Below are 25,647 nucleotides of genomic sequence, written 5' to 3' on the forward strand. Positions count from 1 at the left end.
AGGCATCGTGGGTATTGATCAATGATAGAGAGATTCTCGGAGGCCAGGGGAAAGCCTTCCTCACTGATTTGAGTGCTTTCTTGTGACTCTGGGCTGTGGTAATCTAGTGTTGTTTATGTTCTGCATTCCCCTTTCTTGCGGCTTCCTTCCCTTCCTCTGTTCACACTCTTGACTATTTGTGTAGGATAGGTATTTTATTGTTTGACTTGTAATTCATGTCTGTTACTGTTTAATATATAGCCCAAATTATTTCAGCTCTGGCCATTGAAACTCTCACATTTCTCTGGTTTAAAAAATTTTTACCTGGTATTTGGGGTGCAGTCTGCAGCGCAGAGCATCCGTTGCCATGCTACGGAAAATTGAGGAGATCAAGGACTTTCTGCTCACGGCCCAGCGGAAGGATGCCTGTCAAGATTAAGAAGAACAAGGATAATGTGAAGTTTAAGGTTCGCTGCAGCAGGTACCTTTACACCCTGGTCATCACAGACAAAGAGAAGGCTGAGAAGTTGAAGCAGTCCCTGTCCCCTGGTTTGGCGGTGAAAGAGCTGAAATGAACCAAACCTCTGCGTTTGACTATTAAAAACCCTAAAAAGTAAAAAAAAAAAAAAAAAAAAAATTCACCTAATATCAACTTTCACTTATTGTCTAATCTCACCTTATATTTTCCATGCCCAGAGCTCAAGAACCCTCCAGTCCTATAATAAACATGGCTCTTGTCATTAGAGAATGGTATTTAGAACCCCAACTCTAGCCTGAAGAGGGAGTATTTGCCTTTATGCCCTCTTACCGCAAAGAGCTAGCAAATGTTTGCACATCAAGGATAGATCCAAGTCATGATGTGTGACCCTTTTTGATGTTGTGTTGATTCCAGTTTGCTAATATTTTATTCAAACTGAAATCTCTCTACCTTTCTTTCCTATTTGTTGTCTCTACCGGATTTGGTTATCAAAGTGATGCTGGCTCGATAAACTATAATTGGGAGAATCCTCTCTAGAATTTAAGAAGTATTGGCGTTAACATTCCTTTGTGTATTTGGTAGAGTTTATCTCTGATACCTTCAGGTCCTGGACTTGCCTAGGTAGGGAGACTTTGCTTGCTATTGCAGTATTCTATTGATGAACTGACCCCTTTAATGTTGTATAATGATCTTGTTTCTTGCAACTGGTTTGGACTTGATGTCCATTGTATCAGATACCATAGAACCATTGTGCTACCTTTTGGTTACCATCTCTCTCACAATCAGCCTGTGCACATCGTTAATCTTAACCAGGACCCTTACAAGCAGCATGCAATTGGTTTCCTTCCAATTTGTTTTGCTAGTCCATGTCTTCCTGATTAGTGAGTTTAACCCGTTTCAATCCAGAGTCACCGTCGGTAGGTAAGGACAACTGTGGACAGCCTGCTACTTGCTTTTTTAGGTGCTTTGTTGTTACTCTTTTCATTTCTTCCTCACTTGCCTTTGGGATTTGGTAGTTTTCTATAGTTTTAATTTCTTCCTCTTTGTTGTTGATGTAGCTACTGTCATTTTCCATTTTATGGTTATATGAGAATTACACAAACAATTATTTAAACTACTATCTTCAGCTAATAACTTCTGTCATGTACAGAAACCCTACTTTTACTCTGCCCCCCACAATTTATGTTTTTGTTGTCATAACTTATATAAATATGTGTGTGTGTTTCAAATTCCTTAAGAGCTTGTTATAAGTTAATTACCTCCAGTTCCTTTGAATTGTAACAATCGTGTTAGAAGTGTGTGTGTGTGTGTGTGTGTGTGTGTGTGTGTGTGTGTGTGTGTGATCACAGAACAACTTTTGGGAGTCAGTTTTTCTTTCCACTGTGGGTTTTGGAGATCAAACTCTGGTCGTCAGGTTTGTATGGCAAGTACTTTTATCTGCTGATCTGTCTTGCTAACCCTAGAGTGCCTTGTGTAGAGACAGACTCTTGTTTGCACACAGACATGAGGGTGAGTACAGTGACAGTCTCGTGTCTTCAACACTAGAAACTGCTTTAGTTTTCATTGCAGGAATCTGTGACAGCGATAGTGGTAACTCAGGTCCTTAGGAACAGGGCTCTAAGGATCTTCTTATCTTCCTCACAGTGGGAAGTCACAGATGAGTGCATCTCTTGCTATAATGTCTTTCAAAGCTCAGAGGCAGCAGCAATGGTATGGTACCCAGGGAAAAGGTGACCAGAGGATCCTTGGAACCAGGTTGCAGGGGTACTGGAAAACTACAAAACAATGGGAAAATACCTGAGAATGGAAGCATAGTTTCACCCTCAAGGCATACCTGAATGAAGTTCTCCCACTGAGCGAAGTCTTCCTTGGGGCACCAACCAGCAGCCAAAGCCCGGGAGCCTGGCACAGAGCTGTGCTTCCGATCCTAACAGGAGAGGACAACTGTGGGTGTGGTTCTGGGAAACAAAGGATGCTTAGGCCCCAGGGGACAGAAGGCAGCTGCAGAACCCAAAAACAAGGGGGCACAATGGCACTTTGGGCTCTAGGGAACAAAGTACCACAGAGTTGAGACTTTGAACTCTGTCCATGTTCTTTCTGTCAGACCAACTGCAGCAATAGCAGGGTACTCAGGCTGGCTTGAGAATGTTATAGCTTGGGCTCCAGGGCACCAGGAACAGTTCAGCAAAGGCTCCAGAGAGGTGGGTGCATCTACAGTTTGAACTGTAGTCTGTACTCAGGCAGACAAGGCACTGTGGCTACCATGGAGAAGGAGGTAGCAAAGCTCAACCAAGGTTCTGATTCCATGGGATGGAAGGCAGCTTGTCTGTGGAGTCCCAGAAAGAGCATCTCTGTTTGACTCTTTAAAGCCTTGGGATTCCTTGGACGAGGTGGTACCATGGCAATGGTAGAGCTGTGAGGTGGGCTTTGCATCAACTTGATCCTTAAACACAGGCAATAGCAGTAGCTGTGCTGAGAGTCGGTGTGCTACTGGGTGGACATGGTTCAGTGGTCCCTGAGCCTCAGAGACAGCGTCATGCCATGGGTACTTGCCCCTGGGTCAGTCTGTACTCTGTCCATGGCTCCAGTCCCAGTAACAGAGCAGTAACAGCATAGCACAGGCAGAGCACAGCATGCTCTCCTTTTCTGGGTTGAGATCAACATGTAGATTTGAGGAGCATCCTCAGTTGGGCTTGGCGTCCGTGAAGCCTTCAAGAACTTTTCACATCTAAGGCTACAGAAGTCTAGTGGTGATGGGGTCTTTGAGGGCCCCATTGCCTATTCCTTCCCTACAAGAAGTTCACCCTGGTCCTAGTCTCATCCCACCTGGAGGGATGTGGTACCAGAGCACAACCTTTCCTTCTGTTCTGTGTGTGGCTACCATGGGCTCCCACATTCACCAGAATTTCTGCTTCAGGTTTGCTTTTCTGGAGTATTCGCTATCTATTTTGGTGGTGGTGGGATTGCTTCTAACTTGCTTCAGGCACCTTGCTGATACCTGAAGGTGGAGTTAATCTTTGTATTGATAAAGGGTAAAGGTTCTGAGCTGTCTTTTTAGACTTTTAAAAATGCAAACATTTTAAAGATTTAGTAGCCATATCACAGTTCATTCTCAAAAATAGCAGTCAGATGCAATATTAATGCACATTGGAACACAGTACTTTAAAAAAGAAAGAAAAAAAAGAGAGAGAGAGACATATTTGAGCTTCTCATTCCTAGTCCTCTGTGGAGTGACTCCTACGCCCCAGCATTTTCCTGGCTTTTGGTTAACCCTGTTTGCTGGGCATGATAGCTAACCCTGGCTGTCAACTAGACAAGATCTAGAACCACCTTGAAAAGAAACCCCTGAACATATCTATGGTGGATTATCCACATAGGTTAATTGAAACGAGAGGCCCCACATTAACTGTGGGTGGCCCCTTCCTATAGAGGCTAGACCTGTGAGCTAAATAAAAAGGAAAAAACAAGTGTAGTGTTAGTATTCATCCCTCTGCTTCCTGAATATTGATGCTTTAAGCTTTGGCCATCTTTGCTCCCCCACAATGATGGATTGTCGCCTCAAAATGTGAGCCAAAAAGCCTTCCTCCCTTAAATCACTTTTATGGGGTGTTTTCTTCCATCAAATTGTAACATATATAAGCCAGTTAAGCTAGGTTTGAAAGGACCATTTGCCAGCTTCTTCACTGAGGCTGGCTGCCTGGCACTGTGGAAGCTCATGGATGCTGGGGAGGATGACCTCCTGGCTGTGTGTGATATCTCCGTTCTTTTTTGAGGGTGGCGGTGGTGGTTTGCTTTATTAAGATCATCCCAAATTCTCATGGTTCTGTATATAGAAAATTGTACTTCCTGGCATCCACCATGTGAAAGAAAGAAGGGGGGTGGAAGGAAGGAGGGAGGAAACATTTGGAAAATACATAAGAGACATTCTTATTTGGTTATCAGAATTAGAGAAACACCCAAGCACCATGGAGTCCCTCTGCCACTTTCTAAATCTTCCTTTCTTTCTCCCTTCCTCCCTCCCTTTCTTCCTTCCTTCCTTCCTTTCTCCCTCCCTCCCTCCTTCCCTTTCTCTCTCTTTCTTTCTTTCTAAGATTCAGCTATGCCAGTACCAGGTGGTGGTGACATACACCTTTAATCCCAGCACTTGGGAGGCAGAGGCAGGTGGATCTCTGTGAGTCTGAAGCCAGTCTGCTCTACAGAGTGAGTTCCAAGACAGCCAGGGTTACACAGAGAAACCTTGTCTCAAAAAACAAAAAAAAAAAAAAATTTGAAAAGCCAAAACAAAATATTTGACTATGCCTAAAAAGAACAGGTTATTTTGCAATTTGCTGGATGAAACACAGCTCCAATTTTGTCAAACTGTGATGTATCAAGAGTAAATGGCATAAAAACATTCTCCTGGTCATGGCAGTTCCCTAACAAGAGAAGCAACAGATGGAGAATAGCACTTCAGAGACAAAGGCATGTTAGGAACTGGCTATTGTGGTGTAGGCTTATGACCTCAGCTCATAGGAGGCTGAAGCAGGATAACCATGAGTTAGGCTAGCCTGCATCATATAGTATGCTTAAGGCAAGCCTGGGCTAGCTATCCTGTGAGATTCCATCCTCAAAAAAGCAAGCAAGAAAACAAAACCAAACATCCACAAAACAAACGAAGAAAAAGCAGCCACAAAAAGACATGTTACAAATTTAATATTGACCAAACAAAACATGTCAGTTTGGAGTTTGAGTTATAAACCACTCAGTAATTGAATGATGAGTTTTTCAGGTCCACCGGAAGGAGAGTAGACCGGAAGGAGAGTAGAACTGAAAACAGCATGAAGATCATATGAGCAAAGTAGCAAATCAGTGGTTAAACATTGGGTGAGTGCTGGGACAACCTGTGCATTGTCTACAGTAAGAAAATCATGTAAAACTTACTAGACAAAGTACCACAAACTTCATGGTAAGAGCCTGCATTGCCACTTGTAATTCAGCTTGAGTACACACTAACATTTTTTGTTCTTCTTCATAGTATAAGCCTACTATTTATTTATTTATTTTGGTTTTTCGAGACAGGGTTTCTCTGTGTAACAGCCCCAGCTGTCCTGGAACTAGCTCTGTAGATGTGGCTGGCTTTCAACTCACAGATAGTCACTGGCCTCTGCCTCCCGAGTGCTACCACTGCCCAACATTTTTTGATTTTTGTTTTTTTAAAATTGAGACAGGGTTTCTCTGTGTAGCTTTGGAGTCTGTCCCGGAACTAACTCTGTAGACCAGGCTGGCCTCAAACTCACAGACATATGCCCGCTTCTGCCTCCTGAGTGCTGGGATTAAAGGCGTGTGCCACTACCACCCGGCTCAAACTTTTTAGAAAAAATATTTATTTTTTATTTTATGTGCACTGACATTTTGCCTGCATGTATGTTTGTGTGAGGGTGTTGGATCTCCTGGAACTGGAGCTACAGACAGTTGTGAGCTGCCATGTGGGTGCTGGGAACTGAACTCCAATTCTCTAGAAGAGCAGCCAGAGTTCTCAAATGCTAAGCCATTTCTCCAGCCACACAGAATAGAACTAAATGGCAAATCTCCTGGCCATTCTTTCTTTTAGATCCTGAAGGTTGGCCATCTTTATGATGTTTTTATTTGAAATTTTTTGGGAAAGGGGTGTAGGGGCATCGGTGTTCCTGGCACATGTATGGGCAGTAGCCATGTGACTTTTTGCTCAAAGGTGGGGGTCCTGCTTCTCAGATAAACCATGGAGTTCTAGAGTCTGTCCAGTGTCTTCTCCAGAGTTGTTGCTTGAAGTTTAAAGTAGAAAAAGTTCCTACATTTTCAAATATTCTGAAACCTACCTTCCACCCATAATATAACCTTTCTTTCTTATACTGGGCAGAGTGGATTCTGCTGTGGACAACCCAGAATCATCTAAGATTCCCTTTGAGTGTGATTTATTCTTTGAAAAAGTTTAATAGCATTGCCTCAGTTAAAAATTATGGGTATTTATAAATTTCAGTGGGGAATTGTTTTTCTTTAAGCAACATTTCATCCAATGAAGACTGACATTAGTGCTCCCTCAAATTTACCCTCTTAAGTTGAGACTAAGAGCCAAAAATAAATCAATATGCTTATAAATAAATAATGATGTTCATAGGCTCTTGGAGTACATAATAAACTTATCTATATAGACATATGTATAATTATGTAGGTATTTAATTTCTGAAATGAAGGTATTAAATTTTTATTTCTTGAAAAATACTCTAACTTCTTTCTGAGATACGTTGGTATAGGCATGTCTAGAGATTCAGTAAGGAAATAATTGAAGGAAATTCCATTCATAAGTGCTTCAAATGTTCTAGAAGCATATATTAAATGTTTAAATATAAGAACTACATTGAGCAGTAGTGTTTTTTCATATTACTAAGTAGGCTGTTGAAGAATCATCCAGGAGTTACAATACAAAGCAGAGCACAGGTCCGTGTGAATATTTTATGGCTTATTGTATAGATGATGGTGTTCTTAAATTTTAATGCTGCAGAAGGCAGGGCAGCTCTGCCTTCCTCGTGTCAGTGAGATGTAGAGGAGGCCAGTGGTCCAATTAGCATTAATGGACATCTGGCTCCCAAATGGTGCACTTCAAAACCTGGCTGCGAGTGACTGGCCCTCTTCCACACTTTCAAGATGTGAAGGAGAGATGACAGGATATGGAATAATCCTCCTGTGCAATGCTTTTAGGCCAACTGAGTCTTGAAAACCTGAGTCTTCCAGCGGAATCTTGTCATAGGTCTTCCCTTGATAGTTTGATAGTTCAGCCTGCCTCTCCCTCCCCCTCTCTCTTTCCCCCATCCCTCATCTTAGCCTTGCTCACATGGTTCCACAGTGGTCCCATTGACTATTTTCCTATTCCTAGTTCATAAAAACTAACCATTATCTTGAGGGTATTTCTCTTAGGCAGCAGTTACCTCTACAATTTAAAAAAATACTTTTTTTCAATTCTATGGAGTTTAAATAATGATTTTAAATCTGATGTCCATAGATAGTCAAAGGACTCCGTATCTTACCACAAAACACTTGCACACCTTGTTTATTGCTTCTATATTCACAATAACAAGGAAATGCAATCAGTGTAGGTGCCCATCCACAGACAAATGGATCAGGGAAAATGTGGAAGAGAAACACAGTGAAATTTTACTCAGCTGTAAAGAAAAATTATGTATGAAATTTGCAGGAAAAAAAGATGGACTTGGAAATACTATATTAAATGGGGTAACTCAAACTAAAAGATAAAAACGGCATATTCTCTCTCCTATGCAGATGCTGGCTTGATACATATGTATGTGTAAATTCAGGCAACACTTAAAAAAATAGAACAAGTCTAAGAGAGGGTGAAGGAGTAAAAAAAGAACTGTCTATGGGTGGGGGCAAAGGGACATATTGATATGAAATTGGAAAGGAGACTGACGAGAGAGGAAAAGGGGGGGCTTGGGAGATAATGGGGTGGAGTGGGAGGAGAATCAACTAACACAAATTTCATCAGAAAATACTACAATGACACCTGATGCTCAGTGTACCCATTAAACTTTTAAAAAGTTGGTCATGAGAAGTCAGATCTTCACACTTCTATCCAGTGACTTTCTTTGCAAAGGCATTGAAATGACATGGTAGGATTTCCATCTTACATTTTCTTCTTTGAAATTAGGCGCATAGCTTTATCTTAAAATCCCATTCATTTGTGTTATAATGCCAGGCGTGATAAGTAAGAAGGGGGCCCCTTCTGCCCCCATACCTTTTGCTACATGTGCTGAACTCCCAGGGCATCGAACATTCTTTTACATGGGCCATTTGATAACAGGGATGACAGTGCAATGTGATTTTTTTTTTAACTGTGGCTGCATGGCTCCTTTCAGTAAACACCCTAAGCTTACTGCTTGCTATAAAAGGGACAGATGCCCTGAGCTCAGGTGCCTTGACCCCAAGATACTTTATGTTGTTTGTGGCTGTGGTAAAGGGTGATGTTTCTCTGATTTCTTTCTCAGCCACTTTATCGTCTGCATATAGTAAGGCTACTGATTTTTTTTTGAGTTAATTTTGTATCCTGCCACTTTTCTGAAGGTATTTATAAGCTGTAGGGTCACTTATATAAACTATGATATCATCTGCTAATAGTGACAGTTTGATTTTGTCCTTTTCAGTTTGGACCCCCTTGATCTCCTTTTGTTTTCTTATTGCTCTAGCTTGAACTTCAAGTACAATATTGAAGATATATGGAGAGAGAGGACAGGCTTGTCTTGTTTCTCTCCATTTAGTTAGATTTTGGCTGTTGGTTTGCTGTATATTGCTTTTATTATGTTTATGTATGTTCCTGTTATCTCTGATCTGTCCAATATCTTTATCTTGAAGGGATGTTGGATTTTGTCAAAGGCTTTTTCAGCATCCAGTGACATGATCATGTGTTTTTTCTTTTTCATTTTGTTTATATGGTGAATTACATTAATAGATTTTTTTTATGTTGAATCATTCCTGCATTCCTGGGACGAAGCCTACTTGATCATGGTGGATGATTTCTCTGATGTGTTCTTGGATTTGATTTGCCATTATTTTATTGAGTGTTTTTACATCAATGTTCATGAGGGATATTTGTCTGTAGTTCTTTTTCTTAGTTGTGTCTTTTGAGTGACTTGGGTACCAAGGTAATTGTTGCCTCGTAAAAAGAGTTTGGCAATGGCCCTTCTGTTTCTATTGTATGGAACACTTTGAGGAGTATTGATATTAGCTATTCTTTGAATTTCTGGTAGAATTCTGCACTGAAGAAATCTGGCCCTGGGCTTTTTTTCGTTGGGAGACTTTTGATGACTACTTCTATTTCATTAGAAGTTATAGGTCTGTTTAAATTGCTTATCTGTTCTTAATTTAATTTTGGTAAGTGATATCTATCCAGAATATTGTCCATTTCCTTTAAATTTCTGAATTTTGTGGAGTACATGCTTTTAAAGATGACCTGAAGATTTTCTGTATTTCCTCAGGGTCCATTGTTATGTCCCCCTTTTCATTTCTGATTTTGTTAATTTGCATGTTCTTTCTCTGCCTTTTGCTAGTTTGGACAAAGGTTTGTCTATCTTATTGATTTTTCGCAAAGAACCAACACTTTGTTACATTGATTCTTTGTAATGTTGTCTGTTTCTACTTTTATCAATTTCAGCCTTCAATTTGATTATTTCCTGGTTTCTACTTCTCTGGCATGAGTTTGCTTCTTTTTGTTCTAGAGCTTTCAGCTGTGCTGTTAATTCTCCAATGTGACTTTCTCCTTCCTTCCTTCCTTCCTTCCTTCCTTCCTTCCTTCCTTCCTTCCTTCCTTTCTTTTTTCTTCCTTCCTTCCTTTCCTCCTTCTTTCCTTCCTTCCTTTCCTTTTTTTCCCTCAGTTATTTTGAGACAGGGTTTCTCTGTGTATCTTTGGCTGTCCTGGAACTAGCTCTGTAGATCAAGCTGGCCTCGAACTCACAGAGATCTGCCTGCCTCTGCCTCCCACAGGCTCCAGTTTCTTCATGTGGGCATTTATTATATAAACTTTCTTCTTATCACTGCTTCCAAAGTGTCCCATAAGTTTGGGTATGCGTGTCTTTATTCTCATTGAATTCTAGGAAGTCTTTAATTTCTTTCTTTATTTCTTCCTTGACCCAGGAATGGTGCCGTTGTGCATTGTTCAATTTCCATGAGTTTGTAGGGTTTCTGGAATTTGTGTTGTTGTTGAATTCTAACTTTAAATGATATGATACACAGGTTATTCCACTTTTTTTTCTTTTTGTATCTGTTAAGGTTTGTTATGTTACCGAGTATGTGGTCAATTTTAGAGAAGGTTCCATATGGCGCTGAGAAGAAGGTATATTCTTTTGTGTTTGGATAGAATGTTCTATAGATATCTGTTAAACACAATTGGGTCATAACTTTTGTTAGTTCTTTTGTTTCTTTGTTAAGTTTCTGTCTGGCAGTCCTGTCTAGTGGTAAGGTTTTATGTTTGATTTGAGTTTTAGTAATGTTTGTATTTGGGGCATAGATGTTCAGAATTGAGACTTCATCCTGATGGATTTTTCCTGTGATGAATATCTCTTTTGGTTGATTTTAGTTTGAAGTCTAATTTGTTAGATTTTAGGAAAGCTACACCAGCTTGTTTCTTAGGTCCATTTGATTGGAAAATCTTTTCCCAACCCTTTACTCTGAAGTAACGTCTGTCTTTGAAGTTGAGGTGTTTTCTTGTATGCAGCAGAAGGATGGATTCATATCCATTCTGTTAGTCTGTGTCTTTTTATAGGTGAGTTAAGACCATTAATATTGAGGGAAATTAAGGACCATTGATTGTTAATTCTTGTTTGTTTTGGGTTTGTTGTTGTCGGTGTATTGTGTGTGGATTTTTTTCTTTTGGCTGTTGGTAAAGTGGGATTGTCTATTGCCTATGTTTTTGTGAGTGTAGTTAACTTTCTTAGGTTGGAGTTTTCCTTCCAGAACTTTCTGTAGGGCTGAATTAGTGGATATGTATTGTTTAAATCTGGTTTTGCCGTGGAATATCTTGTTTTCTCCATCTATAGGGATAGAAAGCTTTGCTGGATATAGTAGTCTGGGCTGGAATATCTATCCAGGACCTTCTGGCTTTCAGAGTTTTCATGGACAAGTCAGGTGTAATTCTGTTAGGTTTACCTTTATATGTTACTTGGCCTTTTTCCTTTGCTGCTCATTAATGTTCTTTCTTTATTCTGTATGTTTGGTGTTTTGATCATTATGTGGGGTAGGGACTTTCTTTTGTGGTTCACTCATTTTGGTGTACTGTAAGCTTCTTGTACTTTCATTGGCATGTCTTTCTTTAGGTTGGGAAAGTTTTCTTGCATGATTTTGTTGAGTATGTTTTCTGCACCTTTGAGTTGGGTTTCTATACCTAATATTCTTAGGCCTGGCCTTTTCACGGTGCCCCATATTTCCTGGATATTTTTAGTTAGGGATTTGTTGAACTTAAGATGAGAATCTCTATTTCATCTGTTGTATTCTGTTTGTTATGTTTGCATCTGTAGTTCCTGTTCATTTACACAGCTTTTCTAATTCCAGCATTCCCTCAGACAGTGATTTTTTTTTTCTATTTCAGCTTTCAAAGCTTGCACTGTTTTGCACTGTTTGAATTGTTTCTTGTAATTTTTGGTTTGTCTTTTTTTTCCCATTTCTTTAAAGGATTTTTTTTTCATTTCCTCTTTGAGGGCCTCTATCATCTTCATGAAGTTGTTTTATGGTCATTCTGTCCTGATTCATCTGTGTTGGGATGTTCAGGTCTTGCTGGTGTAGAGTTCCTAGACTCTGGTGGAGTCATATTGGTTTTTCTGTTGTTGAATGTATTCTTATATTGTTGTCTTTCCATCCCTTCTTTCAGTGGGTGCAGGTGGGGTCTCTTTCTCTCCTTGTGGGTATGGGTCCAAGTTTCTCTTCCACTGCGTGTAAGAAGGTCTGAGACCCTCCTCTCCTGGTGGGTGAAGGCGGGACTAGCATGGTGATGTCAGCTGACTCTGGGTTGCTTGGTCCTCCAGGGGCGATTCGACCTGCCCACACAGTCCCCTGGCCAGGAGATCCCAAAGAGGGCAAGCAGAAATTTGGCCTGATACAGGTCTCCTCCCCTCTCCTTCCCTGAGTGGGGGCAGGACTAGAACATCGAATCAGCAGACTCTGGATTGCCTGGTCTGCAGGGGGCGAGTTGACCTGCCCACAGTCCCAGGCCAGGAGATCCCAAAGAGCTGTTGAAGTTTTTTTTTTTTTTTTTCTTTTTTAAGGAAAGAAATTATGATGGTTTGAAAGAAAATCTCCCCCAAAGGTAGTGGCACTATTAGGAGGTATAGCTTTTTTGGAGTGGGTATGGCCTTGTTCTCTGAGAGGGCAGATTTTGAGTTCTTCTATGCTCAAGATACTGTCCAGTGTCTCAGTCCACTTCCTGTTGCCAGCAAGATGTAGGACTCTCAGCTACTTCTCCAGCACTATGTCTTCCTGTCTGCCACCATGCTCCCTGCCATGATGGTAATGGACTGAACCTCTGAACTGTAAGCTGTCACCTCCATTTTAAGAGTTGCCGTGGTCATGTTGTCTCTTCACAGCAACAGAAATCCTAACAGAAATTTTCTGAGTAACATAATTACTAACTCATAATCTGAAATTTTAAAAGCTGATCACCTTGTACTCCAGTAGAACATTTGTTTTCTTCCATCCTTCACTTTAAATAAAACTTGAATAAGAAAAATACAGTAAGTGATAACCCCTTTCAACCACCAAATATGGTGTTTCTCAAGGATCAAAGTAGTTTGGAGAGAGTCCCAATTCCATCTCTGAGCGACTCAATCAGAGCTTTCAGGGTAGAAGGGAATGCTATATTTCTGATCCCATGTACCAGGTGACTTTTGTAACTCTTAATGCTTGCATGCACTATGGTCAGGGATATGCTTTGTTCATAAATCATCAATGGACCTACCAGTATCCTCTGACTACATTCCTCCAAACAGAGGAAGTCACAGATTTAGAAAATTGTCCCAACAGATATGTATTCACACCACACGCACGCACGCATGCGCGTGCATACACACACACACACATACACACACACACACACACACACACCATATTTATCTCCTGTAAAAACTCAAGACCTTGGCTCATGCCATTAATGGAGCAGTGGTAGTTTAAAATTTTCCTGCATTTGTGAAATAACAAGACTTACCTAGGAAAGTCCTTTCTCTCTTGTGTAAAGCCTCTTTCTGTGCCCATGAGTGGGACTTGGGGCCTGTGCCATTCCATACCCTGGTGTTCTCACACTGGATCTGATGGCCGCCTCCCTGCCCATGGGATCTGCACAGAACACAGGGGTAACTGTTTCTTAGCAAAAGTGAATTTCTTTACATAAAAAATGGCAGGTTTGAGTTTTCATCCATCATCAATGACTTTTACTGGTCTCTTTCTTTCAAGAGAAATGTTTTTGAATTTCTCAGCTCCAGATTTGAAGTTGAAAGCATGGTTTTAAGGTAAGAACATATTCCACTCCAGTGCTACTTGCTCCTTGAGTGACAATTAAAGGTCAGATCTGGTAACACAAGCATGAACAAAAATTTCAACCCTGACAACTTAAATGAGTTTGAAGGTGACTTTATAGGGATACATATTGTCTCAACTTCTCAGTCTCTTTTTATCTTTTTTGTTTGTTTTTTAAGACAGGGTTTCTCTGTAGCTTTGGAGGCTCTCCTGGAACTAGCTTTTGTAGATCAGGCTGGTCTTGAACTCACAGAGATCCACCTGCCTCTGCTTCCTGAGTGCTGGGATCAAAGGTCTGCACCACCACCGGCTCTTTTATCATTTCTAAAGGCTTCTTTTTATCTTGACTATGTGTTTGTCTATGATTGTGTCCATGTGTGCGCACCTGTGTGTGTGTGTGTGTGTGTGTGTGTGTGCGTGTGTGTGTGTGTATCCATGTGCACCTATGTATGGGTACCAGTTCTTCTGGAGCTTAATTTATAGATGGTTGTGAGATGCCTGATGTGGTGCTGGGAATTGAACTCAGGTCCTCTGGAAGAGCAACAAGCACTCTTTATTGCTTAGCCATTTCTATCACCCCTTCTTATAACTTTTATACATTTTAAACATTTATGCAGTCCATATGGGAGTGTGACTCAGTAGTAGAGTATGTGCTTACCATGCCACAGGCTATCCGCCCCTCAAATAGTAAGTGTTTCAATAACTGGGATGCTCAGAAAAACATATTTTTCTTTAGTAGTATAGAGGCAACAGGCCATGCAAAATTTCAACATACAGGACACACAGTAAGCTTTGCAAATAATTGTTTGCATGATCAGCTAGTTAAATAATATTTTTCAGTTTTTAGTTTTATTCATTTATTTTTTAATTTTTATTTTACATATCGATCCCAGTTCCCTTTCCCTCCCTCCTTTTCTCCCTCCCTCTTCCCCTCTCTACCCTCCCTCACATGCACCCCAAATACCTTCCCCTCCCATCCCCCCCACTCCATATGAAGATGATGCCATCCAGGGGTCATCTAAATCTGTCAAGTCATTTGAAGTAGGGACTAGGGCTTCTCTCCTGTCTCTAGGTTAAGGCAGTATCCCTTCATGGGGGATGTGCCCGCAAAGTCCTTTTGTGCACCAGGAATACATCCTGGTTCCACTGCCTCTTAGCTCAGTCCTTCTAGCTGAGACCATATTCAGGGGATCTGAGTCAGTCCCATGCTGGATTCCCAGCTATAAGTCTGGGGGGCCCTTTATTTTATTTATGTTTTTTGTTATGTAGTAGGAGAGAGTTAAGATGTAGAGACTGGGGAGAGAAGAAGTCTGGACCCTCTCTCAGACAATGGCTCCTGGATCCAGCTGTGGCTTGTCTCTGACTATCATGAGCATGTTTGATTATCTGAACTGCTACACAGTGACTATTGAGGGGATGATTAAGCTGGCCCTGTCTGCAGCCAGTGCGTTGGCACACCTGCACGTGGAGATTGTGGGCACTCAAGGGAAGCCTGGAATTGCTCATCAAGACTTAAAGTCATAGAATATCCTGGTGAAGAAGAATGGCATGTGTGCCATTGCAGACCTGGCCTGGCTGTCCGTTCATGACGCAGTTACTGACACCAGCAACATTGCTCCAAATCAGAGGATGGGAACCAAACGATACATGGCTCCTGAAGTACTTGATGAAACCATCAACATGAAGCACTTTGATTCCTTCAAGTGTGCTGATATCTATGCTCTTGGACTTGTATACTGGGAGATTGCTCAAAGATGCAAGCCTGGAGGAGGCCATGAAAAATATCAACTGCCATATTATGACTTAGTGCCCTCAGACCCTTCCATTGAGGAAATGAGAAAGGTCGTCTGTGACCAGAAGTTACGGCCCAACGTCCCCCACTGGTGGCAGAGTTATGAGGCTTTGCGGGTGATGGGGAAGATGTTGCGGGAGTGCTGGTATGCCAATGGTGCTGCCCGCCTGACAGCACTATGCACCAAGAAGACTCTGTCCCAGCTGAGTGTGCAGGAAGACCTGAAGATCTGAGCTGCTCCTTTGCCTACACAAAGAACCTGGGCAGTGAGGGTGACTGCAGCCACCGTGCAAGCGTACTGGAGGCCTACCTCTTGTTTCTGCCCAGCCCTCTGGCCAGAGCCCTGGCCTGCAAGAGGGACAGAGCCTGGGAGATCGCACACTCCCATATTGGGTTTGAGACATAGACACTTTTTATATTTACCTCCTGATGGCATGGAGACTCTGAGAGAACTCGATGCCACAAGTCGAACTGCTTGCAGTGGGAAGTACACAAAACACAGTGCATCTGTCTTGTAGCCAGGAATGGTGAAGGGGTGCTGGGCTCTCCCCGGAGTAGCACTATACCTTGTGGTCTGCTGGACTGCAGGTTTTCCTCCAGGGACCAGTCAACCTGGCACCAAGGTATTCAGAGGAACCGGAAGTGTAGCCTCTCTCACAGGCCGCACCATCCCCTTCCTCATGGACATCTGGAGGGACTGCCACCAGAGATATACCACCTGCTGCCTGTCTGTCCAGCCAAGTGTGCATGTGCCGAGGTGTGCCCCACATTGTTCTTGGTCTGTGTCACGCCCTTACATGTGTGTTTTTGTGTGTCTGTAGGTGCACACTTATCTGTTTGAGCTTTCTGTGAATGTGTAGGCAAGGGTGTGGTGGCCGTACTGTCTCTGAGTACTGGCACCTTTCACATCTCATTAACCTGATGCCTTCCTGAAGGTCCCTCCTGTCCTAACTCCTCTCTTCTCAGCAAGCTGATTGCGCACCCTGTGTCTCAGGCCCTCCTCTTCCATTCAGACCAGAACCAAAGCTGGCCCACTTGTCCATGGTAGGAGAGGCTTTTGGGTCAAATTGGGGGGGGGCGGCGAGGGGGATGAGCAGAGGAAGGAAGAATGTCGCACAAGTCTTGGGTGTTGTGTTTTAGCATCAGCCATGGGAAATGAGCCAGCCCAAGGGCATCTTCCTCAACAGCAGTGAGGAAGGGCCAAGGAATCTGAAGCCAGATCTTGGGACTCAGATTGGAATGTGACATCTGTTTGTCCCACCCTAGATTCTACAAACTGCAGTGTATATTTTTGGTGGTAGTAGTGGGGTTGAGGTGGGAAGTGATGGGCTTCAGGGAGTGGGGAGGGAGCCAAGAGTGGGAGGGAGGCATCTGCATGAGCCTTCTTGTACTGGATTCTCGGATGAGGGTAGAGGGAAGATGAAAGATTCGAATTCACTTCAGGATCCCCACTGAAGGCAGCAATCTGAGTTAAATATGGTATTTAACCTAAGTGTAGTATTTAATGAATTCTAGAAGCCTGGCTGTAGGTGGTGATTTGGTCAGCATATCTTAGGTATATAATAACTTTGAAGCCATAACTTTTAACTGAGTGGTTTATTTTAATTCATTTTATTTTATTGGGAGGGTCAGGACTTTAACTTTAGTACTGTTAAGTTTTGTAACTCTATGTGACAATTACCTCTTAGTCTGTTTGTTTTTAAATAAATCCCTAAAACAAACAAAACACCACAAAAAATTCCCTAGAACCAAACACACACAGTTCAGTCGCTGGAAGCTTTTGTCTTTGCACCTGAGCCTGTTTCCACTCATCAGTGAGTTCCTCCTCCCCCTGGGGACGTGGTGTCTTGTATTCCATGCACACCCCCATCCCTGAGCACCCTCAGCCTCTTGTGCATTGTCCATGTGGTTGCTCCCTTTCCAGACATTTGCTCAGCGTATTTGGGTTGAGTGCTGCTGAATGCTGGAGCTGGGAGGACCTCTGTGAATGGGACAGGCTTGGGTGCTATGCCGGGAGCATGGAAGGAGGAATGGAATCATGTAAGTGGATGAGCACCCGCTTTGAGAGCAGAAGAGCCTTTATGAGCTTAGGGTTACTGTTCTTGAGACCACTGAGGGGAGAGAGACCCGTTGGTGAGCAATGAGGCCTGGAGTTCAGAAACCCAGGTGAGACCCCCAAAGCACTGCCTTGGATGTGTGCCCCTTTCTGCCCCAGGGGAGACATGAGTGTATATCTGTAGGAAAACTGCCTGCAGTCCAGCTCTTGTTCTCCCCATGTTCTTAGCCTTTCTATTTATTTCCTGATGTATAACTTCTTTCCGTGCATTAAAGGGGCTCTTCCTTTAATTCTTTGGGGGAACCTCTTAACCCACCACTGCTGACGTCCTACCCCCACCCTGCAGCTGCACCTTCGTGATTACAGGTGACAATGGAACTGTAGAGTCCTCTGCTGTCCTCCAGCATACACCCACACAGCGACTCCCGTGCCACCATCCTACTCCTGGGGGCCCTTCTGCCCCCAGTGTGTAGTCCAGCTCGTCTGCCTCTCAGGAAGACTTGAGCAGGTTTGGGGGAAACTCCACCCCTATCCCACTATTCTTTACATTAAGCTGAGAGGTGAGAGAAACAGAAGCTGTGTTTTGGCTACCTGAGGCTACCCTGATCCACAGGGTTACCTGCACCTCTGGATTCTGGATTCACAGACCAAGTCCAAGCCTGTTCTTAGGTCGCCGCTATCAAGGATCCTGAACGGCATTCTTGGTACTTCTGTTTGTTTTATATACAATTTATTAGAAAGGATTGTAAAATAGCCACTTAGACACTTTACCTCTTCAGTATGCAAATGTAAATATGTTGTAATATAGGACATTTTTTGTTTTAATATAAGAACCTGTCCAATTTCTGCTGTACATCATTAAAGTTTTATTCACAGAAAAAAGAAATACAGTAGAAGCTTCTTATAATATATGCATATATGAAATAAATATAAATAATGGGGCAATTAGATAATGGATGAGACAAAGTACCAACTAAACAAATCTCTTGCCATGAAATGAAACCCCTAATACCAGGAATGGGTTACATTTAAACAAGTTGTTGGCCCAAGGGGCCCCAAAGTAACCCCCCCAAACAACCAAGGCTATTGCCAAGGCTATGGAGCTGTTCTCCAAAACCTGTTAGCAAAGCCCTACTGCTGAAGATAACACCTACACAACTCACTGAACATGGAGATGTCAAGCTGGTGCCTACCTAGAGCCTTCATCCCTACTGACTAGCGCATGTGGTACTGGAAGATACTGTGCACACTACCAGAGAGGAAAGGTAATCATCAATATCACCAGCTGCAAACTCTGCAATCTACAGTGGTGGACTGCCTGCTAGATGAGCTGGTGCAAAATCAGCACAAGAGTGAGCATACAAATTATTGCTTGTTTAATTAAGGCCCACTCCAAGAGATGGAACCCATGCCAGCCACTGCCCAGGTGGTGAAGAACCTGAGACCAGCTAGACCATGGATCTAGGGGGGAAATACTGCCATTCGGCTAAAGGAACACAGCAGCAAAGTGATTCCTTACAACATTCTGCTGTACTCAGATGACAGTGTCTTAATCAGTCATCATCAGAGACACTTCCTCCTGTAGGAGATGGGAACAAATAATGAGACCCACACCTGGACAATGTGTGGAGAGTGAGAGACCTTGGAACACTCCTTCCTAAATGGGATATGGCCATCAAATCCCTCCCCTCGGGGTACTGGGAACTCTGCAGAAATAGAGGAGGAAAGATGTAAGAGCCAATGGGGATAGAAGACACCTTGGCAATAAGATGTCTTCATACACATATAAGCTCACAGCGACTGTGGCAGCATACACAGGGCATGCATAAGTCTGGGACCTGCTGAGAGGGAAAGTAGACATCAGCCCCAGTCCCTAACCCAGAAGCTATCTCCAATTGATAACTAGTCACAAAGGAAAATTTAGTATTCTACAATGGAGCATTCAAACCTGGATATTCAAAACACACTGTGGGGCAGGCTCCATGCCCAGCAGTAGATGGCCAACATAAAAGGAACTCAATGGTATTTTTGAATGCTTTGTGTTGGCAATTTTTCCTTTCACCTTATAGATCTTTTGCTTATATGTTACTGTTTCTAATTTTTGGTTTTCTGGGTTTTCTGTGTGTGTGAACACTTGTATCTGAGCATTTGTGGGTTTTTTTGGTGATTTTTCCCTTAGCTCTTTTTTCATTCTGTTGTTTTGTCCTATTCTGGCTTGTTTGTTTTAAATTTTATTATATTTTTATTGTTGTTATTTTAGATGTCTGTGTATATTCTAATGATTGAGAAAGAAAAGGTGTCAATTTGGGAAGTGGGGAGTGTCTAGGAAGAGTGGAGGGCAGGAAAACTATAATCAGAATATACCATATGAAAAAAATGTATGTTCAATGAAAGTAAATAAATAAATTATAGATTGAAAATAAACAAGAAAAGAAATGTCATTGAGGTGAGATTTGGTATCAGATACCACAGTAAAATCTGGCTTAATTCTATAGGGGGTGGAACTCATTGAGGATTTTATAATAGAAACCTGTTGATTGGAATACCATTTGGGTCAATGACTGGAGAGGATGTAACTATCATATTGGTAGAGGAGAGACAAAATAGACTTGCAAAACATTTGAGTGACTGATCTGCAGACCCTGGGCTAAGTGTTGGTTGTGGGGAATGCCAAAGAAGAGATAAGCTTCACTGACAACGAATTCATATTCATAGAGAATAAAAATGGGAAATCATGTATTTCTAGTAATTAAAAATCAACAGTCTCTTTTCCCCAGTAACTTGTCCTTGAACTTAAATTTTGGAGTCAAAGCATTTTTTTAATTTAATTTATTATTTTACATGTCGATCCCAGTTCCCTCTCCCTCCTTCCTTCCCTCCCTTTTACCCTCTCTGCCCTCTCACATGCACTCTAACCACCCTCCCTCCCATCCCCCCACCCCAATTCCATATGTAGGGGAATGCCATCCAGTTGGGGTCATGTAGATCTGAAAGGTCATGTGAAGTAGGGACTAGGGCTTCTCTCCTATCTCTAGATTAAGGCAGTTATCCCTCCATGGGAGATGTGTTTGCAAAGTCCTTTTGTGCACCAGGGATACATCCTGGCTCTGCTGTCTGAGGTCCCTTAGACTGCTCAGTCCTTCTGGCTGAGACCCATATTCAGGGGGGCCTGAGTCAGTCCCATGCTGGATTCCCAGCTATCAAACTGGTGGCCCCTTAGCTCCTCCTTGTTCAGGTAAGCTGTCTGTATGTGTTTCTGCCGAATGGTCTTGTCCTCTCCATCTGCATCTGGGTTCTAGTTTGACTCAGTGTTTATGTATGGGTGTTTGATCCTGTTTTCAACAGGCATTAGTTGAGGGCTCCATGGAGAAGTTAGTTGTTGATCTCACTCTCCGGGAAGGACATTTATGATAGCCTTTCCTCTGAAGCTCAAATTGTTAGTTGGGAGCAGTCTTGTAGTTCTCTAGACCTTTCTTTGTGTTCAATTTTATCTTCAAACCAATATTGGCTCCCTCTTTTATGTTCTCTCTCTCTGTCTCTGTCTCTCTCTCCCTTTCCTGTCTTCTATTCCTAACCAGGCTCAATCTTCCTGGTCGCACATGTTTTCCTTTCCTCCCCCTCATTTTCTCCTACGTCTCTCTCCATTCGATGCCCCCCTCACTTCCCCTGAACTCTGGGGGACTTGTCCCTTCCTAGTTCTGTGAAGGACTTTATATGAATCTGTTAGAATACACCTTGTATCCAAGTTCCTCTGGTGGTGTGAATTATAGGCTGGTGATCCTTTGATCTAGGTCTAAAATCCATATATATATGAGTGAGTACATACTGTGTTCCTCTTTTTGTGACTGGGTTACCTCATTCAGGATGGTTTCTTCAAGTGCCATCCACTTGCCTGCGAATTTCAAGATACCATTATTTTTTTCTGCAGAATAGTATTCCATTGTGTAGATGTGCCACATCTTCATTAACCATTCTTCAATTGAGGGGCATCTAGGTTGCTTCCAGGTTCTTGCTATTACAAATAGTGCTGCTATGAACATAGTTGAACAGATGTCTTTGTTGAATGGATGTAAATCCTTTGGGTATATGCCTAAGAGGGGGGTTGCTGGGTCCTGTGGTAAAGGATTTTTATTTTTGTTTCCACAGAAAATGAAAAGATATGGATTCCTTCCAGACTAATGTGGTTTGATCAAGCCAGACCACCTGAAACAGAGTACCAGGTGATCCTATATTCAAAACAGCTGGACAAAGCAGCCTTACAGACTACAGCCAGGATTTCTGAATCTTCTTCGAATCCCCCATGACAGCGCCCCTTACCAGCAGGAAGTAGTTTGGAAAGAACAATGCCCAAATTCCCAAATATTGTCTATAAATGTTTGTTTTCATTTAAATGGACTTGGTTATATGAAATAAATAAATAAAATAAAAAAAAATCAACAGTCTCATTGTTTAATCAGGGGAAATCATGGCTTGGTCAAAATTTCTGGATGGATTGGGCAGGTGTGTGGCTCTCTGGGAGTTACCATTTAGGGCTGCATTAGATGCACCATAGAAGCTTATTGTGATCCTCCGTGGGCTCCAAGGTCTTGTGTAGGGTCAGGCTGACTGCATCTCTCAGGGCAGCCAAGTGAAGCCTTTCTAATAGTAGCAAACAAAACTGCAGGTCAGCCCAGGGAGTTAGTTCAGGCCACACAAGAGCTTCCAGACTGAAGGAAAAGCTCAGCACTGAAGGAAGTTCTCCTGTGTTTCCTGGGCCACCTCTGCAGGGTGCGGGTGCCTACAGAATGAATTATGTGAACGTTGTTGAGTGCTGATGGATAGATAGCACAACCTATCACACAACCGGCAGCACACTGTCACAGCCCACAGGATGTTCTCAAGGACTAAATGAAAACTTCGAGTTAGACCACACACTGGTGTGACTAACAGAAGGGAATGGAGTTAGTAACAGTGATCGTTATTGTTGTTGATTACCAAAGGAGACACTGCATTTGCACCAAGAGAAAGGAATGGGGCCAACCCCTGAGCATTGTGGATCCATGTCAGCATGTCCCTTCAAACTGACATCAGACTAAACTCCTTAGTAATAAAGTGCGTGTGTTAGGGTGCAGCCATATATGTGTTCACAGATCATGCTTCGGTTTTGATTCACACTGTATTCTAAGGAACCCCTCAATCTGTGAGTCTACTTTGCACAAATTCTTGAGGCTCATGAGTTACATGGAAAGGTTCGAGTTAGTCCTCATTTATTAACTCTTGTAAGCTCAAAGTTCATTTAAAAGGTCATTTGCTTAGGAGAAATAAGGTCTCATGTTCTACAGTATGGTATGGTGATTATAGTTACAGTAATTCATGATATACTTCCAAGTATCTAGAAGAAAGGATTTGGAATGTTCCTAACATAAAGAATGGTAATAAGAGATGGATATACCAGTTACCTAGGTTTATACATTATGTAACATGTATCAAAATATGCCATACCCCCAAATATGTACAGTTACTCCAATGATTTAAAATTTTTAGCCATCTGTTTGAAGTTATATATGATTATAATTCTACAGTTTCCCAGAATTTTATCACATGAATAATGTCAGAGCTGAAATCAGTCTTGGAGAAATGCACCCACTTCTGTCAAGAAATATGACTTTTGATAAATGCCAGTTGGTCTACTTCTGTCCACATGAAGCAGATATAAAACATCTGGTAATAAGTAAAGAGGTGTGTGCATTCCTGGTGACACATAAAACTCTCAAGTCTTATGAAAACCTTCTTGTGAAACTTAGATACATTTCAAAGCAAAAAAAAAAAATGCTGGCACTAGAAATTAATACTGTGAACATCATGCCTACAGGATAAATAATGTTAACTCTTAATGCTGTGTGCTGACAGAAAGGACAGCCTCAATTAGGTAACACTGTCACAGCCCACAAAATGTTCTTAGGGACTAAATGAAAACTGCTCACTACACCAGTAACTAACAGAAGAAAATGGAATAGACAACAGTGATTGTTGTTGTTGTTGACTATAAAAATAATTGCCATTGGTGGCAAATATATGCCTTTTAAGAAAACACTTAGTATATGTTTAGTATCTATTTATTTAGTAATGACTCTAATTTTTTAAAAAAAAGTCAAGTAAGTATAAAAGCTGTGTTGCTTAGGAACCCAGCTACTGGTTCGTCACTGTCTGTGATACAGCCAATTCCCTGGCTGGGCTGAGAGGCTGCCGCAGCTCAGTGACTGAGCTATGTGCCAGGCTGGTATGTGATAAGGACAGTGCATCAAGCAGAAAGCAGAGTCTGTTTGTGTTATTTGGGAGAGTGATTAGAGAAGCGTTTAACAATTTTTTTATAGAAGGCTCAGAGGTGCACTGTTATCCTCTTTTTATTTAAAAATATATCTTCTAAATCTCACGGGGCCCACAGTTTTAGTTTTGAGGTTCATGCTGATCTAATGGACGCTACTGTGAGCTGGGGTTTTTGTCGTTTATTACTCATGACAAATGGGTTTCTGCAGCTATTTGGGCCATGCATCCCCATTCTGTCTTATACATCTTGATGTGCCAGCTATGGAGTGATTGCTTAGTTGATCCCCTGGGAACCCTGAAATGAAAGTATTGATTAGACACTTTTGGCCTGAGAGCCCTGTTCAACTATTTAGCTGCCAGGAAATTCAATTCCTTCATTAGAGAAACTAGGGGCAGCAGAACTTTACCTGGAGACAGTTAGTAGAGGTTGGGTCAGGGGTTCCATCTTCTGTCTACTCACAAGGACTGTCGAGGAGCTTCTCTGGGAGCAAAGGAACACACTGGAGTCTATATGCTATTTAGAAGATTTTTTAAGTGGATATGTTTGTCAATACTTATTGGATAAAGTGTGTGAGGTCTTCTGTATATGAATCATCCTGGAACAGCCTCCTCAAACTTAGAGCAGGATGTATGGTAATCTGATTTGAAAATGTCAGAAGAAAGTTCTGGACTGCTGTAATATTGATGTGCATCAACCTAATAGTCATGTGCTGTGTACTCTCTCACCAAGCCAGGCAACTGGATGACTGCAACTGTTAGGATCATTGTTAGGGCCACTATTCAAAGGTCCTATGAAGAAAACACCAGAAACACAGTGGTACATAGGATGTGGTTTTCCTTTTAAATATTATATTTGATTTATTATTTATGGACTAAGAAGGAAAGGTGAGATGCATTAACCCAGTGACCTTGATTATTTTTCTCAAAAGATAATAGCATTCTAATGGAAATATAGGGACTGCAGGTATTAAGACAACACCCTCAACACATGAGGCAGTTCAGTTCGGCATCCACTTTACAAGCAGTAGAAAATCACACAAATTTACAAGCAGTATAAAATTCTTTACAAATGAGAAGAGAAAAATGTCACTCGTGGTTCAGCACCAGGAACATATTCCCACCACATAGCCCTGGGTAGCCTTGAACTCACAGCTATCCACCTGTTTCTGCCTCTAAGGTGTGTGCTACCAAGGCCAGCCCCATACCATACCCTTTTAAAGGTAACAATCACCAGTCAGGCCAGACTAAATGTGGATTGAGAAGCATCACTGTGGGATATCTGAACCACTACAGTGGGGTTACAGTTAGGTTACTGTGAAGCTCATGGGTGCCCACTCACCCCCCCCCCTATTTATCATCTTCTCAGTTCTATGGTCAAAATACATCATCTGGTTCCTGGGAGATTATGTTTAAAACTTCCTGGGATCCAGCAGGAGAAGAATGGAGTGTCAGGTGGCTCCTAGAGTTTGGGTGTTCTGAGGTCACAGAGAAAAAGCAAAAGGGGAGGTTGTTGGTGATGCCCATATGGTAGTCCTTGCATCACTGGTGTTGTCTGGATGATCATCACCTAGCAGGAGCCAAATGAGAATAATATGAACAGTGTCCATCTCCCACAAGGCTACGTTTATTCTTATTTAGAAATAGCATCCTTTGCTTTGGGGGATCATGTCCTTTCTATTCTTCGTGTGGAAGGCCATTTGTGTTATGATGTTGGAATTCTCTGGTGATTATTCTCACTCAATGCAAGCAAACAAAAGGAGGTTACCATCAATATGCCATATACCTCTATATCCCCCATTTAAAAACAAAATGAACTGATCTGGAAAGCTATGATATCTGCATGGTGTGTGTTCTGTCAAAAGAGTCTGTCTCTATAAAGGCTCACTGTTAGGAAATGGGACCTGCACAGCCACAGCCTGTCATTCATCTTTGCGACCTTGCCTATCAAAACAGTGTTGCTGGATCCTTAAGAGCATGAGCTGTGAACTCAGGTGACCAGGGCTCAAATTTTAG

The 25,647-nt window shown here is 42.1% G+C and overlaps 1 pseudogene; it reads left to right on the forward strand.

Moving 5' to 3' along the window:
• Positions 1–401: 401 nt before the first annotated feature.
• On the forward strand, positions 402–15,719 carry LOC127232476 (activin receptor type-1B-like; annotated as a pseudogene).
• Positions 15,720–25,647: the final 9,928 nt, after the last annotated feature.

This window comes from Phodopus roborovskii, unplaced genomic scaffold, assembly GCF_943737965.1.
Source record: "Phodopus roborovskii unplaced genomic scaffold, PHOROB, whole genome shotgun sequence".
In the NCBI taxonomy this organism is placed as follows: Eukaryota; Metazoa; Chordata; class Mammalia; order Rodentia; family Cricetidae; genus Phodopus; species Phodopus roborovskii.